Raw genomic sequence first — 16,196 nt, 5'->3', positions numbered from 1 at the left:
TGAAAAGGAAAATCAGACAGAGGGTGTTTGAGTAAACGCTGCCACATGAATCCTCAAGTGTGTATGAGTGAGGGGGTATTTATGCTCTTAAGGAAACTGAGGTAACTTTCTGAGGAAAAAACAAATGCCTAGAAGCACAGAGCATTTTTGAGTTCCACTGATTTCCACAGGGCAGACTTCAGAATGTGATGAACACTCCCTTTGATATCTTTAGTTCTTAGAAGCCCTAACTTTGGCTGGTTCATGCCTTCAGTATTTTTCTCCCTACACTACATATAAAAAGGTGTGTGAACAATGCATTTATTTGGATCTTGCAATTCTTTAAATATGTGCTTAAAAGTCTTGGAGCCACACGGATATAATTGGCTGAAATTCCACTAAAGAAAGCATCAATATACCTAGTGATGATCCTCTTAGATACTTATGCAAAACAAACAAGAGGCTTATTTAATGTAGTCACCGCTGTTTCCCCTATATCTTTTGATCGATTGCTTTGTGGTCACGTTCATTAGACAGTCTAATTTGAACCACAATTAGATTTTATCTTTTAAAAGATAAAGCAGATTCCCAAGTCATTAATTAAAAGACCTGACTCAAGTAGGCCGCAAGATGGATGTTACGCTCCTCCACTGATGACCCAGCTCAGCAAAACGGAACACTTTAGCTTTGAGAAGCAAATACTCTCAAACTAATTGAATGCAAACTTTTGCTGTGCACTAGGAAGGAGAAAATCCTCTCCAAAACATTCACAAACCCACACCTTTTGGTCCTGTTGCAATCCACCTGTACAACTTGCTGGACTCTATTGTATGTTGAGACAGACTGGATTAAAAAACAGAGGGGCTTTAAACATTATCTGAAGTGCCACCGCTGAAATGCATGTGTGGCTTCTGCATTCAGCTTGCAAAACTTTTTAGCATGGAGGAAAGGCACAGATCGCAGATGTTGAATATGCCCTGATTCTGGACCATGATAGCTTTGCCACAATGCTTCATGCCCTGGTAACCTCATGTCTTGACTACTGTAATACAGTCTACGTGGGGCTTCCCTTGAAGTTGGTTTGGAAATTGTAGCTGTTGCAGAATGCTGCTGAGAGGTGCTCCTGCATGCATCCATTTAACACTTGTTCTATGGGATCTGTGCTGGCTGGCTGCCTATATGTTGCCAGCCACAATTTTAAGCCCTGAGCAACCTGAGACTGATGTATATTATTATTATTACTTATTAAATTTATTATGTGCTTTCTTGCCATGTCAACTCAAAGCAATTTACAATATGTTAAGTAAAACTCCCCAAAACAAACATAATTAAACAAAACCCTACATTAAAACATCCCACCCACAGGAAAAAGCTGTAGATAGTTAAAAGCCTGGTTAAAAAAGGAATGTTTCTTGCCTGGCACCTGAAAATATCAAATCAAAACTTTATTGCTGTCCAAAGACCAACAAAACAATTTCAAAACTAGATACAGTTAAAATGACCAGACAGACAGATGGAAGAAACCAAGGCAGTCATTTTCCTTTTATCTAGGGCATAATGGTCTTTGTTTCTTATAACCTCCAAAAGAAACTTTGCCATGGCCAGTGTAAGATCATTTGACCCGTCTTCCAAAAGATATTTAATATGGGAGGTTTCAGATTTTCCCGGCAAATTTGCCAGTAAGGGTTTGATCAGTTGATCCCTTGCTTGTTCATATTGCCCACAATGCAGTAGGATATGCTTCATACAATCGACGTCCTGGGAACATAAACAGAGCCTATTCCGATAGGAGATGTAATGATGATGCTAGGTGAGCCACCACTGTCCTTTGGAGGGGGGCACTCAAAGAAGGACCTCAGATGACAATCTCAGAGTCCGGGTTGGTTCATATGGGGAGAGACAGAGCCCTTGAGGTACTGAGGCCCTGGGCTATTTAAGGCTTTATAGGTCAAAACCAGCACTTTGAATTGGAAACAGTTGGCAAGCAGTTCACAGACAGCAGCACAGTATTGTCTGAGTGCTTCCACGCATGGCCCGCCAGGCTCCAAATACAGGGGAGGGTGGCACCAGGAAACGGGAAGCACTTAAGGCCTCCCCCCCCCCAGGTGACCCTCAACTCCCTTTACAGACCAACACAGTGCCTGAGATGGGAAAGAGTGGAGGGCTGGTAACTGTCCCACTTAAACATTTCATTTCATTATGCAGTCATGTGTTTTGTTGTGTTTAAGACACTTATTGGAAACCATCCTGGGATTACCCTGTAATGAAGGCTTGTCTATAAATAAATTGGGTTAATAATTTAGTTATTAAAGTGGGTTTATGATGAATAAATAATAGTTCGGATTCTCCTTTAGGTGTTACAGGAAGCTCTGCTGGCAGAATGAAAGAACGATGCCCCATTCAGCTGAAGCACTCCTGCAATAATGTCCAAAGCTGTTCTTTTCTAGTTTAATACAGCCATGCTGACTGGCGTCTACTTATCACAGGAGTGGGGAACTGCATCCAATCAGCAGCCTGGATCTTTATCTCTCCCACCCTGCAACATATCAAGTGTGAAAGGTGAGTGGGTCATTGTCCTGTCAATTACCTGATGTCACAATGATGTCAGGTGACCCTTTCCCCCTTTGCCAAACCGGATCAGCATTTCCTGCAAAACTCACTTTCGGCTGAGCTTCATCCTTACCTACCCCACACTGCATGTATGGGGCAAAACCAGCTGTGTTTAATTTAGATAGTGCAGTCAGATATTTTTCTTAGTGGGATATAACCTGTTCACATCTGAAGTTCTTTTTGAGAAGTATCATTTCTCATTTAAGAAGCTTAATTTTCTACGCTTCATAGCAGTTCGAAAGCATGCCAGTGCAAGTAGATAAATAGGTACCTCTGCAGCGGGAAGGTAAATGGCATTTCCATGTGCTCTGGTTTCCGTCACAGTATCCTGTTGTGCCAGAAGTGGTTTAGTCATGCTGGCCACGCGACCCGGAAAGCTGTTTGTGTACAAACGCCGGCTCCCACAGCCTGAAAGCCGAGATGAGCGCTGCAACCCCAGAGTCACCTTTGACTGGACTTAACTGTCCAGGGGTCCTTTACCCCTTTTTACGATGCTCACAACAGTCATAGAAACACTTCCCTGTGAGAGAATGAGGTGATACTGTGCTCACTGTGCTCACCCAAATATATCCCAACTAAAAAAACAACGACTGTGTATGAATCAGCTGAAGGTTTGGCATCCATTGAGCAGGAGGGTATCAGCTCCTTTGTAGAGCACTTGCTTTTCATGCAGACGGTGCCAAGTTCAATGCCCCTTACCTGAAACTACCAATCCATGTTGAGAATATGGAACTAGATGGACCCGTGATGTGACATTATGAGGCAGCTCAGTATAAGGACAGGCTGCAATATGGATATTTTCAACCTGGAGAACCCAGCTGTTTTGTTCTTGAACTGCTCCCCCCCCCCTCATACAACACTAGAATCTACCTTCATCTGGTGTCTTTTCAGATTCCTTTCCTTCTCCATCAATTTGAAATAACGAGGCGTCTCTCCGGAAACTTAAATGCTAAAGAAAGGCTGCCTGTCGCCACCGGGGAAGAGCAGATATTGTCGCGTTATCCATTCCCGCAGTGACATCAGCCGCCTTCATGTGTAGCCACAGATGCTTGCACAGCTGCAAGAGATCTAATGCAGACATAGGCAATGAGATTGTTTATCCCTCATAGAATGTTTACGACACAGACAATGGAAATACACGTGAGAATCTATTTGCTTTCCGTTCAGTTTCATTAAAACTATGGCATAGGCATTAACTGATATTAATCTGTGCAATTAACAGCACTACAAGCAGGAAGGGAAGTGGAAGAGAAAGCAGTTCCTCACTCTCCCAAATAAGCATTTGGCCTCTCACAGACACTTCTGTTTATTTATTTATAGAAGTATTTGCACACTTTACATAAAGGTATTTACATATCAGAGTGGTGCGCGACAACAGGAAAAAAAACATTATTTAATAAAAGAAACATTAAAAGCAGGACAGAATCATGAAAACTACTGTCTACCAGGTCTGCCCTAATGCCAGGAAGTTGCAGGAGTCAGGAGAACATCAATGGCTGTGTTTATGTCAACAGGACATAAACTCAACCTAGCAGCTTGGACTTGCGACCCAAGCAAGACGAAGGGTTGAACTTATTCCCCCTGTGCTATGGAGGTACATACACCCAGAGATGGGAGAGGACTTTATTATTATTATTATTATTATTATTATTATTATTATTATTATTATTATTATTATTATTATTATTATTATATTTATACCCCGCCCATCTGGCTGGGTTTCCCCAGCCACTCTGGGTGGCTTCCAACAAAAGATTAAAAATACAGATTAAAACATCAGTCATTAAAAACTTTGCTAAACAGGGCTGCCTTCAGGGCTGTCTTCTAAAAGTCTGGTAGTTGTTTTTCTCTTTGACATCTGGTGGGAGGGTGTTCCACAGGGCGGGTGCCACTACCAAGAAGGCCCTCTGCCTGGTTCCCTGTAACTTTACTTCTTGCAGTGAGGGAACCTCCAGAAGGCCCTCGGCGCTGGACCTCAGTGTCCAGGCTGAGTGATGGAGGTGGAGACGCTCCTTCAGGTATACTGGGCCAAGGCCGTTTAGGGCTTTAAAGTACAGCACCAACACTTTGAATTGTGCTTGGAAATGTACTGGGAGCCAATGTAGGTCTTTCAGGACCGGTGTTATATGGTCTCGGCAGCCACTCCCAGTCACCACTCTAGCTGCCAAATTCTAGATTAGTTGTAGTTTCTGGGTCACGTTCAAAGGTAGCCCCACATAGAGTGCATTGCAGTAGTCCAAGCGGGAGATAACTAGAGCATGCACCACTCTAGCAAGCAGGTAGGGTCTCAGCCTGCGTACCAGGTGGAGCTGGTAGACAGCTGCCCTGGACACAGAATTGACCTGCACCTCCAATGGACAGCTGTGAGTCAAAAATGACTCCCAGGCTGCGCACCTGGTCCTTCAGGGACACAGTTACCCCATTCAGGACCAGGGAGTCCTGCACACCAGCCCACCCCCTATCCCCCAAAAACAGTGCTTCTGTCTTGTCAGGATTCAGCCTCAATCCGTTAGCCGCCACCCATCCTCCAACCGCCTCCAGACACTCACACAGGCACTTCAAATTCACACTACATCCATGAGGAGGGGAGTCTCCCTGCTGCTAAGGCCCGTCCACTTTTCAACTTACGGGACACTGATGACACTGATGCGGTGAAGGGAGCCAGAGAGGGTGACCCGACCCCCCCCCCCACTTTCCTTGTGAGAATTAAGAGTCATGCGAGTAAAATAAACACCCAAAACTTGTGAAGAAGCATTGTGAAGAAGCAGAGATTGGTAGCAGTTTATGCTGAGCTGGCATTTGTCTCCTTACCACCACCAAGCGTTGCTATCTGCTTGCTGATCAGACAGATGTACTCCTCCCAATTGATCATTTTTAACATTGGATTTGGAACAACAAGTTGCCCTATTTAGAGAGAGAGAGAGCAGAAAGAAAGAAAGAAAGAAAGAAAGAAAGAAAGAAAGAAAGAAAGAAAGAAAGATACATTAGACCGACCAGTTTGCATTAGTGTGAGTGTAAGCAACTCCAATGTGTTTCTATTTATCACCATTTGCTGTAATTGGACACCATTCATTTCCTTCATCAGCTGATTCCTTTCCATTATTTCTTCTCAAAGAGGACTGCAATCAGCATTAGTTAGTGGGAATTTTGCTTGCCTGGAAGCTTTTGTAAAAGAGATTGGGGGATAGGGGATGGGGACGGACGACCATCATTGGGTATGCACACTAGAGAGGTAGTGTTTGCTTCCACTGTTATAACCCTTTTGCCTTTTAAAATGGTTCATTATCCTTATTGATACAAGGAGGGAGGGCCTACGTTTTGTACTATTAAAAACCCAGAAGGCATCTAAGTATAGGATTTCAAACATCTGCTTCTGGATCCCTAGATACATTCTCTCATATTGTGATGGGAAAGGACCAAACCATCACTCTTATTATCTGTCCTGCAATGGGATTTAACCCATCAAACCTACTATGGGTTTTGGAATGTTGTTTATTTGCTACTCATTTTGCATTACGGTTCCTGACATCAAGAAGCAGGTTTTCATCTGTATTTGGATACCATCTGGACTTCATTTGGAATCAGATATAATGCTTAGCATTTGGGCCATTCTCACCCCTCAAAATCAGGTCTACATGCAGGTCACACAAATCTCAGCATATGCATCTGTACATTCAGGGGGAGTGTCTCAATCCAGCCCAAAAGCCACTTATATACGAAGTGAGTGTGCAAAGGAGGGGAAACCATGGCTGAGACTTGCTATATGGATGGGGTGCCTAAATTATGGGTAGGCAAACAAAGGCAAACAGATGCGGACCAATCGCCTTCTCAATCCAGCCCGCGGACGGTTTGGGAATCAGCATGTTTTTACATGAGTAGAATGTGTGCTTTTATTTAAAATGCATCTCTGGGTTATTTGTGGGGCCTGCCTGGTGTTTTTACATGAGTAGAATGTGTGCTTTTATTTAAAATGCATCTCTGGGTTATTTGTGGGGCCTGCCTGGTGTTTTTACATGAGTAGAATGTGTGCTTTTATTTAAAATGCATCTCTGGGTTATTTGTGGGGCCTGCCTGGTGTTTTTACATGAGTAGAATGTGTGCTTTTATTTAAAATGCATCTCTGGGTTATTTGTGGGGCATAGGAATTCGTTCATCTTTTTTTCCCAAGATGTAATCCGGCCCCCCACAAGGTCTGAGGGACAGTGGACCGGCCCCCTGCTGAAAAAGTTCACTGACTCCTGGTAAATTTACACCAGGGTGGGGGGGAGCCCAAAGGGAAAGAAGGATGAGAGAGGGGGAACCAAAAGGGGTGGAGAGATGAAATAGTGGCAGGGAATTATTTTGTTTGATCAAGAGTGAAAATGTAAGAACATGAGTCCAACAGGGCTCAATCACAAGACCACTCTCCCCTCCCATGGTTTCCTGCAACTGGTGATCTACCCCTCTCTCAGCAGCCCACCAGGTTTGGAGGAGGAAGGAGGGAGGGGGCAGGAGACAAGGAGAAGGAGAAAGAGACAAAGGGGGGAAATGGAAAGAGAAAGGAGTGGCCCATCCACCTTTGTTCTGGCCCACTGCTGACTTGCATCCTCCAACAGATTACCTCCAAGGGAATGTGGCTCTCAGCAGAAACTTTCCTCACCCTTGTGTTACAGGATCCATTAAAATAACAACAGCAACACAAAACGATTGGACTTGTTGTCTTCCCAGCCGGCACAATGTCGCCCTCCAAGCAACACAATGTGATCTTCCCCAGGGGGGCTGTAAGAAATATTTCTAGGGCCTGAGACATGGTTAGGCGTGACCTTCTTTTTAAAACGGTCTTTCCTGACATCTTCTCTTATATGTGCTTGTTTCAGATCTGAGGAATGAGCTGCATTGATCCTAGTTCTGGAGATCAGTCAGAGTAGTAAACAACAAGGCTCAGTGATTTATGACCAGGCCGGCTGATAGTACCTTAGAGATGCCTAACCACCTTCAGCTTAAGAGCTGGCTTCAGGAATGTGGCACTTAAACATTTCAGGTAGCGTCCCTTCAAGCCACTCACATCTGCAAAGTGAGAAAAGATTTCAGGCAGATCAATAAGAAAGGACTCTGATAGCTAACCAGCCACCCAGCTGGTGATAAGGTTTGTACAGTGGTACCTCGGGTTACATACGCTTCAGGTTACATACGCTTCAGGTTACAGACTCCACTAACCCAGAAATAGTACCTTGGGTTAAGAACTTTGCTTCAGGATGAGAACAGAAATCGTGCGGTGGCAGCGCGGTGGCAGCAGGAGGCCCCATTAGCTAAAGTGGTACCTCAGGTTAAGAACAGTTTCAGGTTAAGAATGGACCTCCGGAACGAATTAAGTACTTAACCTGAGGTACCACAGTACTGCATTGGCAAACCGGCAAACTTCTAGCAACATGCAATGGCTGCAAACCCAAGGCGGCAGTTTTGTTCTGTCTCTACGAAAAAGGATTCTCTAGACTGCAGGTCAAAGAAATGTTTCTTCTAGCACTGATCTGCATATGCAGTACAATCAGTACTCTTGGAATTATCTCCCAAACAACAGAAGAGTCCCAATTTGCAAAGGTTTCCAGGAGAATAAAATGTGTTGAAATTCCATTAGGGATTCCCTGTGAAGAGGGAGTGGTTGGTACACCACTCTGAGAATTATTGCTCTGGGTGTGGAATTGGGGGATCTCCTAACAATTCGAATAAACTACATCTCCCAGAATTCCTGGGGGAATGTCATGACTGCTTAAAGTGGTATAATACTGCTTTAAATGTATGGTGTGGATGGGGACTAAGATAAATAGGGCTGTGTCATACGCATTTAAAACACACATATCCCTCCAAGAATCCTGGGAACTATGGCTTACCCCATACAGAGCTACACTTAACAAACCACAGCTCCCAGAATTATTTGGGTGTAGAATGTGCTTTAAATGTATGGTGTATATGCAGCCTAAGTCTGGGCTGTAATTCATCTGGGGTGATCACAGGGCAGGGAAGAGCTTGTGAACAAACAATCAGCAATCCAAAAGATTTGCACACCTGGATCTGCTCGATTTTGGCTTCCTTCCACTGCTTTCCCTCTAAAGCTCCCTTTGGAAGGAAGGAGCTCTCTCACCCTCCCGATCTAGAGCCAAGGCTGCAAAAAGAGGCCACTAGGTAAATCTCCGCACGTTCATTAAACAATATTTGTGCCGAGCGCTTAAATATCCCAGCGACGCTCCTTTCCTTTCAAGTTCCCTATCGAATGGCCGGTGAATTCTGAAACGGGCTGAGCGTCAGGGCGCTGTATTTAAAATGTACATTTTAAATAAATTAATAAATGTCTTCTTATAAATAATGGAATGTAATTAAACTCTACATTCTATCAGGCATTCATACACTTATAAATATTTACGTATACTGGGATTTTCAGCGCGCACTTGAAAAGAGACTCGCGTCGAGATGAGCAACTTCAACAGCCTCCGAAATATTTCCCTGGGCCGTGCTGCCGGCGGAGCTCTTCCGTGCAAACATCGATGATGATAACATATATGTTCAAGTGCAGGAAGGTTTTCAGACCGTGGAGTCCATGGATGGTGGGCGTTATCCTTCCAGCCTTGAATCGTAAGTCTCTTTGCATGCTTTTCCTGTCCAACAGTTAGTCCTCACACCACAGGAATATAAGTGCATAAGCATCCAGAAATAAGAAGGATTTTTTCCAAAGCAAAGTTAATACAGATGTTTTCTGACCAAAAAAGAAGACCCCACAGGATGCTGCCTGAGTGCTGGAAGGAAGACCTGATCCCTGCTACAAGGCCAATTCCCACCTGGCCACACTCACCCTGAACAGCTAAAAGAGGCTCCTGGGAGGCCAGAGGAACAGGGCTGGAGCAACTCTTGCGCTGGGGCAACTGGCTAAAATGTTTTCAAATGTTTTAAATGCTTCTAATTTTGGCTCATCTGTTTCATTTTTGTTGGGTTAGTGTTGGTTAAATGTTTAGTTGGGCTTGGTGGTTAATTTTAATTTGGGTATAACTGTAAACTTGTTATTGTTATTATCATTGTTATTGGTTTTTATTGATTTATTGGTTTGTTTGTTGCTTGTATAGGATATCTTGTTTCTTCATGTTTGATGTTTTGTTGTGGTTTATATGTTGCCCAGAGTGGCTGGGGAAACCCAGCCAGATGGGTGGGATATAAATTATTATTATTATTATTATTATTATTATTATTATTATTATTATTATTATTATTATTATTACAGGTTATGCCCAAGTCAAAGAGGCATCATCATTGTTATAATCTATCTGAACCACTCTGAATCTGCTCTGATCCATTCTTTCCACCATTTATGGGCCGCTTCACAATGTTGCCACACGCTTCTCTTCCTGAGAGAAGTGACCTCCAATAGGAACAACAATTAGAAGACTTCAGCTCATTTGCATTCATAAACCTCACGGCTTGAATGAATGCGCTAGACGCCAAATCCCAGCTTGCAGCACCTATATCCTACTACTGAGTATAATTGCAGACTGAATACAGGCTAACTAAAATTCATATGGCATGGAGGAGCTACCATTAGGTGATCCATCTGGCCAAAGATGTGGAGCTTGCACCCTTTGCTGCTTCTGCAGTTTGAACTTCTACCTCCCAATGTGGCCTTTTTGCTGAAAAATGCATGCTGTTCACCACTCTGTAGCAGTAAGTTCCAAGAAGGAGATTTCAGATCATGCCATCTTGAAAGAACTGCATTAGCAGTGTTGTGTAGTCTGGCTGTGTCCCCCCTGCCAATGTACTTGGTAGCCATGCCCACCTGCTATCTGCACATTCAGACAGCATGTGGAAGGGTCACTACACATAAACAGTTCCTCCATCGGAGGGGGAATGACCTTGGAAACTCTGTCAGGGCTGGGGAACCTTCGGCCCTCCAGATGTTGTTGAACTGCAATTCCCATCATCCCTAGCCAGCAGAGTCAACTGTTAGGGATTATGGGAGTTGTCCACTGTACAACTCGGGTTAAGTACTTAATTCATTCCAGAGGTCCGTTCTTAACCTGAAACTGTTCTTAACCTGAAGCACCACTTTAGCTAATGGGGCCTCCTGCTGCTGCCGCGCCGCTGGAGCACGATTTCTGTTCTCATCCTGAAGCAAAGTTCTTAACCCGAGGTACTATTTCTGGGTTAGCGGAGTCTGTAACCTGAAGCGTATGTAACCCGAGGTACCACTGTAGTCCATTTAGAGAGCCAACAGCTCCCCAGTCCTGTCCTGCGTGGATACTTTGATATTATGTGTGTAGATACTTTTCACATGCTGGCATAACACATGGATGGAATGGGGTGGGGGACACGGTCTCTGTTGCATGTTGCTGGGAAGGGGTAAGTCTAGCCTCTGCCCCCACAACACCCACGACCCATTCTGTCAGTGAATGGGGTGCGGTTCATCTGAGCCTCCAAAAAGCCTTTCAGCAAAACAAAAAGTAGAACTTACAAAAGCAATCTTTAGTGACATGCTAGGACCCAAAGTAGCTGCTGATTCCACTTGCTCTCCCATTTCATGAACAGTTACAACACAGTTGTTTAAAGTACTGTATATTCATACTAATCCAGTTAATTTTTTTCTGGTTAGCAGGCAAGAGTTTTAAATACAGAGAGAAGTGGCAAATGCTCTTTCCCCTACAGAGTAATGAAATGAGGTAGCCTCTGATTTTGGGAGCCAATGTGGGTTTTCCACCCCCGGGTTTTGAGACTACCGAAATAGATAATCCACTATTTTTGTTCTGAGACCATTATGTTTATCCTTTGGTTTTAGTGGAGTTGGCATGCTCATAAATCGCCTCTTCCTCTGGCTGTTATTTCTGCCTGGTAAATTATTTTTTTATTCGCAAGGCAATAAAAGGTCACTAGAAAAGGAAAATATATATATATTTCCATCTCGTAAAATAAAGTTAAACAGTATTTAGCATTTATATCTTTCCAGGGTGGTAATCAAAATGTGGTTTATTTGACTGAATGAAGACCTATGATACTGAAAGAGATAAATCCAATGACTCGTTTTAGCAAAGGAAGATAAATCTTCAGCAGTGTCATGTGGGCAGCCGTGGAAGACCAATGCCAAACTGTACACAGGTCTGTACAGAAATGGCAAGAGTTTTGGAAGGTGACCAGCAGTTAATGATGAATGGAATCAGGAGTGCCAACTTGGCCCCAAGACCATGGGTGCCCTTGGCCGTGGGTGCCATGCAGCGTGCATGGCCCTGGCACTGAAATTTGTGGGTGCCCGGCCCCTTCATGGGGAATTTTGTGACATATTGAGCGTCTGCGCATGCACAAGCGGCAAAACCCAGAAGTAATGCACTATAATAATAATAATAATAATAATAATAATAATAATAATAATAATAATAATAATTTATATCCCGCCCTCCCCAGCCGAAGCCGGGCTCAGGGCGGCTAACAACAATAAAACAGTACAACAGTACAACACAACACAACACTCTAAAATCATTCATTATAAAATTAATTCAGAGCAAACCACTGGCAACCATTGGACCAGAGCTCCGCGAAGATTGCCGAAGGAGGGAGTCAGGCTGTGCCCTGGCCAAAGGCCTGGTGGAACAGCTCTGTCTTGCAGGCCCTGCGGAAAGATGTCAAGTCCCGCAGGGCCCTAGTCTCTTGTGCCAGAGTGTTCCACCAGATCGGAGCCACAGCCGAAAAAGCCCTGGCTCTAGTTGAGGCCAGCCTAACCTCTCTGTGGCCTGGGACCTTCAAGATGTTATGTTACTTCCGGGTCTCCACGGAGCGTAACCCGAAAATGCTTAACCCAAAGCTACTTCAACCCAAGGTATGACTGTATTGCCTCCTACCATGGAGCTGAGAAATGTGAATTAGGTAGCTTTTCATTAAAATGCAAACAATGTCAGGCTTTTCCTCCATCCTTACCAGTGTTTGGGGTGGGAGAGATCTCACAACCCTTCTAGAAAACTTCCCTAATGCCCATGCCGTTCATGTTGTTAAAAATCAATGTTATCTTTTGTTTCTTTTTATTAAAATAAAGCATTCCCCTCCCTCAACCCATGCCGAGACAGGAATGCCAACTTGGCCCCACAACCATGGGTGCCCTTGGCCGTGGGTGTCATGCAGTGTGCATCGTCCTGGCACTGATATGTGTGGGTGACTTGCCCCTTCATGGGGAATTTTGTGGGTGCTCGGGCACCTAGGGCTGCAGGGAGTTGGCACCTATGTGCCCATGGATACCTCAAAAAGGAAAATGTATGAGAAAATCCAGACTGGGGGAGAAGAAATGGGTGGGAAGGCAGTGATTAAGAATTGTCATATGGACAATTAAGAATTAATGGAGGAAACTTACTATCTACAATTAGTTATGATTCCTGTATTACAGTGGGTTGGACTAGATGACCCTGAGGATCCCTTCTACAATTCTATGATTCTCCCAACATATGCAAAATTATTAGCTTTGTCTCCTTCCTTCCTTCCTTCCTTCCTTCCTTCCTTCCTTCCTTCCTTCCTTCCTTCCTCCCTTCCCTCCCTTCCTCTTTCTTTCTTTCTTTCTTTCTTTCTTTCTTTCTTTCTTTCTTTCTTTCTTTTGCCTTCATTACCTTCATCAAGTATGATGAGCCATAGCAGAATTCTGAAGTTGTTTTCTTGTTTTCTTTTTAGGCCACTGCATGAGCTGAATTAATTTTTTTCTGGCAAATTAATTCCACTCAGGGGGAAGTTCCAGAGCACTGGGTTTTCAAATGTAGCCAGAAAATGACATTTGTCTGGCATGTGTGATGCCAACAGCCTTTGTCCAGATCCTAATCTCTTTCCTGAGAATGTGGGTTTATTAGGGAACAAAACTGGCATGCCAAATCCTATACACACAAAACGATTCTTTTGTGTAAAGACAAGGTATATATATCAAACGCCTAATTCAATTAACTGTTAACATATTTATTTGGAAGTAAGTGCTGGGCCATGGGATGCGGGTAGCGCTGTGGTCTAAACCACTGAGCCTTGGGCTTGCTGGTCGGAAGGTCGACTGTTCGAATCCCTGCAACGGGGTGAGCTCCCATTGCTTGGTCCCAGCTCCTGCCAACCTAGCAGTTCAAAAGCACGTCAAGTGCAAGTAGATAAATAGGTACCGCTCCAGCGGGAAGGTAAACGGCATTTCCATGCACTGCTCTGGTTTTGCCAGAAGCGGCTTAGGCATGCTGGCCACATGACCCGGAAAAACTGTCTGCGGACAAATGCTGGCTTCCTCGGCCTGTAAAGTGAGATGAGCGCCGCAACCCCAGAGTCGTTTGCGACTGGACTTAACTGTTAGGGGTCTCTTACCTTTACCTTTTAAGGGCTGGGCCACCCATACAAACACCCATTTCTCTCTCCATAGTTTGTGTTTGCACTCCTTTCTGAATTTACACAGTGTAAATTGGATTATTGTCTTGACTGGTAGCATCAGTTGGGTGATTCACTTAACTGCATGGGTGCATCTTATGCTAAGTTCTTTTATTCCACATTCTTTGAGCTTTCATAGGAGGCAAACATTCAAAAGCAGAACCATGAAGTATACCTCTCACCACAGAGGCCGAAGTTTGAGCTCTGCGCAAAGGCAAGCAGCAACTGGGATGGAATGCCAAGTTATGGACATGCCACTACTGTATATCAGAGCTATAGCTCAGATAGCTGGGGGGATGGCTTAGTCTGTAGAGCACGGGACTCTTAATCTCAGAGTTGTGGGTATGAGCCCCCCACTGGGCAAAAGATTCCTGCATTGCAGAGGATTGGACTAGATGACCCTTGTGGTTCCTTCTATGATTCTAAGCGATAGCCAATGTGCTCCCCTCTGGATATTGTTGGCCTACAACTCCCTTTGGCCCCAGACAGCATGTCCAACTGTGGGCGAAGTGGGTAGGAGCTGTACCCTCCCCAAACCAGGAGGGTACCATGTTTGCAATCCCTACACTATCCTTAAACTTGAACTTAGAAGAAGGGTCACTTCCTGTTGCATCCAGGAATTGCAATCTTATTTTTCCCACAGTGCAAGCTCTATTTACCAGTAATGGAAAACGTCTATTTTCAGGACAGTTTCTAAAAGAATTATTGAGACTTGATGGACCATTCTCTCTCTCTCTCTGTCTCTCCCCCTAAGCCCATAATCAAATATATACTCATTGTTACCTGCAGAGTCTTCTGCCTGGGGCACCTTGAAATTTTATAAATCCTCGTAAATCAGGTAATCTTCTGCATTTGTTCATAGCAGGGCCAGGATTTCATATTCCTCCCAACCCCCTTATCAACCAATGGCTTTTCGTGCCTTTTAACATTTTACAGAAGTGTGTATATTAGGTGAAACTGCAAATGTGCCCTAAAATGCTGCCAATTTTTCACAAGGACTTTTTAAACAAAATTGCAAGCTGATATAGAAATGGGGCAAACTGAACCCAAGACCGGGAAAATGAGAGAAACTGAAATGGATGGATTCATCCGTCCATATGCCTTACTAAATAATACACCCTATCCTTTGTTGCATATTTGCAGAATCTTGCAAGCCCTGGTTTTGAGGCAGAACTGCAGAGATCTATGTTCCAATCCATGCAATCGCATAGTATTTATTGATTATTAAACTCTTGCCAATCCTGGGACCCTTAGTGACCAGTGACAAAAGCTGTGGATCATGCAGGCCTTTTAATGAGTGATAGTGACGGGAGAAAATAATTGAACATCACATGCCGTGTGTCTTGTGTTTGTCTGCTAGAATCCAGACAAACCTTTCAGAGGACAGAGCTTGTCAGCGTGCTGACGGTGAATGACAAAGTCTTCACATAACCTTCAAACAAAGCAAGAATTCCAGCCAATCAAAGCCCTTTGTGCGAGTCCCACAGAGCCAATAAATGTCTCATATTCATCTGTCAATACATAGTGGCTCAGAACTATAGGTTAGAAGCAAATCACACACACACACACACCTATAGTATTGTGACTAATAAAGATTTTTCATCTCGCTGCATCCTTGGATTAAGTTTTAATTTAGTTATTCCTACACTGGGAACTGAGATGCAAAAGTAAATTAACAGCAACCAGATGTGTTGCTAGTGATCAAAGACAGCACACCATTATAGATTATAATTAGCTTTTATATATAGCCCAGAGGTTTGAATAATCTCCCCTTCCCCCTTCTCAAGACATTACAGTTCTAAACTGGATTAATATTAATTCATGGTGTTGTGGCACTTTTCTGCTTTGCTTCCACACAGAATGAGGAAATGGGGTGAAAAGACACAGGTTGCAATCCTATTTAAGCTTACGTGGATGTAAGCCCCATTGAACTCAATGTGACTTACTTCTGAGTAGACATGTATGGAATTGCAGTGCAGGTGTCATGGGTTATAGGCTACATAAACACCAAGGAAATATGCAATTGTTTGAACCACTGACAAGCAGTTGTTTCATCCGCATTCCTAGGAAAATATAATAATTATTATTGGTGCTGAGTAGTAACGTTGTTGTTTTTTAAAATAAATTCTTTATAAATATCAGACTATTGTATTTGGGATCTTTATTTATTATTTATTTCATAAAATTTCTACACTGCTTGATTGTCAGGGGGAAAACCTCGAAGTGGT

At 43.6% G+C, this 16,196-nt stretch overlaps 2 long non-coding RNA genes across 3 annotated transcripts; both read left to right on the top strand.

Moving 5' to 3' along the window:
- The first annotated feature begins 1,795 nt into the window (after window positions 1-1,795).
- On the top strand, window positions 1,796-3,594 carry LOC308569819. 2 transcript variants are annotated; one of them, XR_014000883.1, is made up of 3 exons: window positions 1,796-1,858; window positions 2,334-2,538; window positions 3,481-3,594. It is a non-coding gene; the product is annotated as an uncharacterized lncRNA (long non-coding RNA). The 2 variants fall into 2 exon arrangements; XR_014000884.1 differs by having other exon boundaries at window positions 1,816-1,892.
- Window positions 3,595-5,702: 2,108 nt separating this feature from the next.
- LOC308569820 lies at window positions 5,703-10,078 on the top strand. Its single transcript, XR_014000885.1, has 4 exons — window positions 5,703-5,804; window positions 7,446-7,609; window positions 9,005-9,195; window positions 9,836-10,078. It is a non-coding gene; the product is annotated as an uncharacterized lncRNA (long non-coding RNA).
- The last annotated feature ends 6,118 nt before the right edge of the window (window positions 10,079-16,196 follow it).

This window comes from Podarcis bocagei, assembly GCF_964188305.1.
Source record: "Podarcis bocagei genome assembly, chromosome: 12".
Taxonomy (NCBI): domain Eukaryota; kingdom Metazoa; phylum Chordata; class Lepidosauria; order Squamata; family Lacertidae; genus Podarcis; species Podarcis bocagei.
The sequence above is the reverse complement of the archived record's forward strand: the minus strand, read 5'-3'. Positions and strand labels throughout refer to the sequence as shown.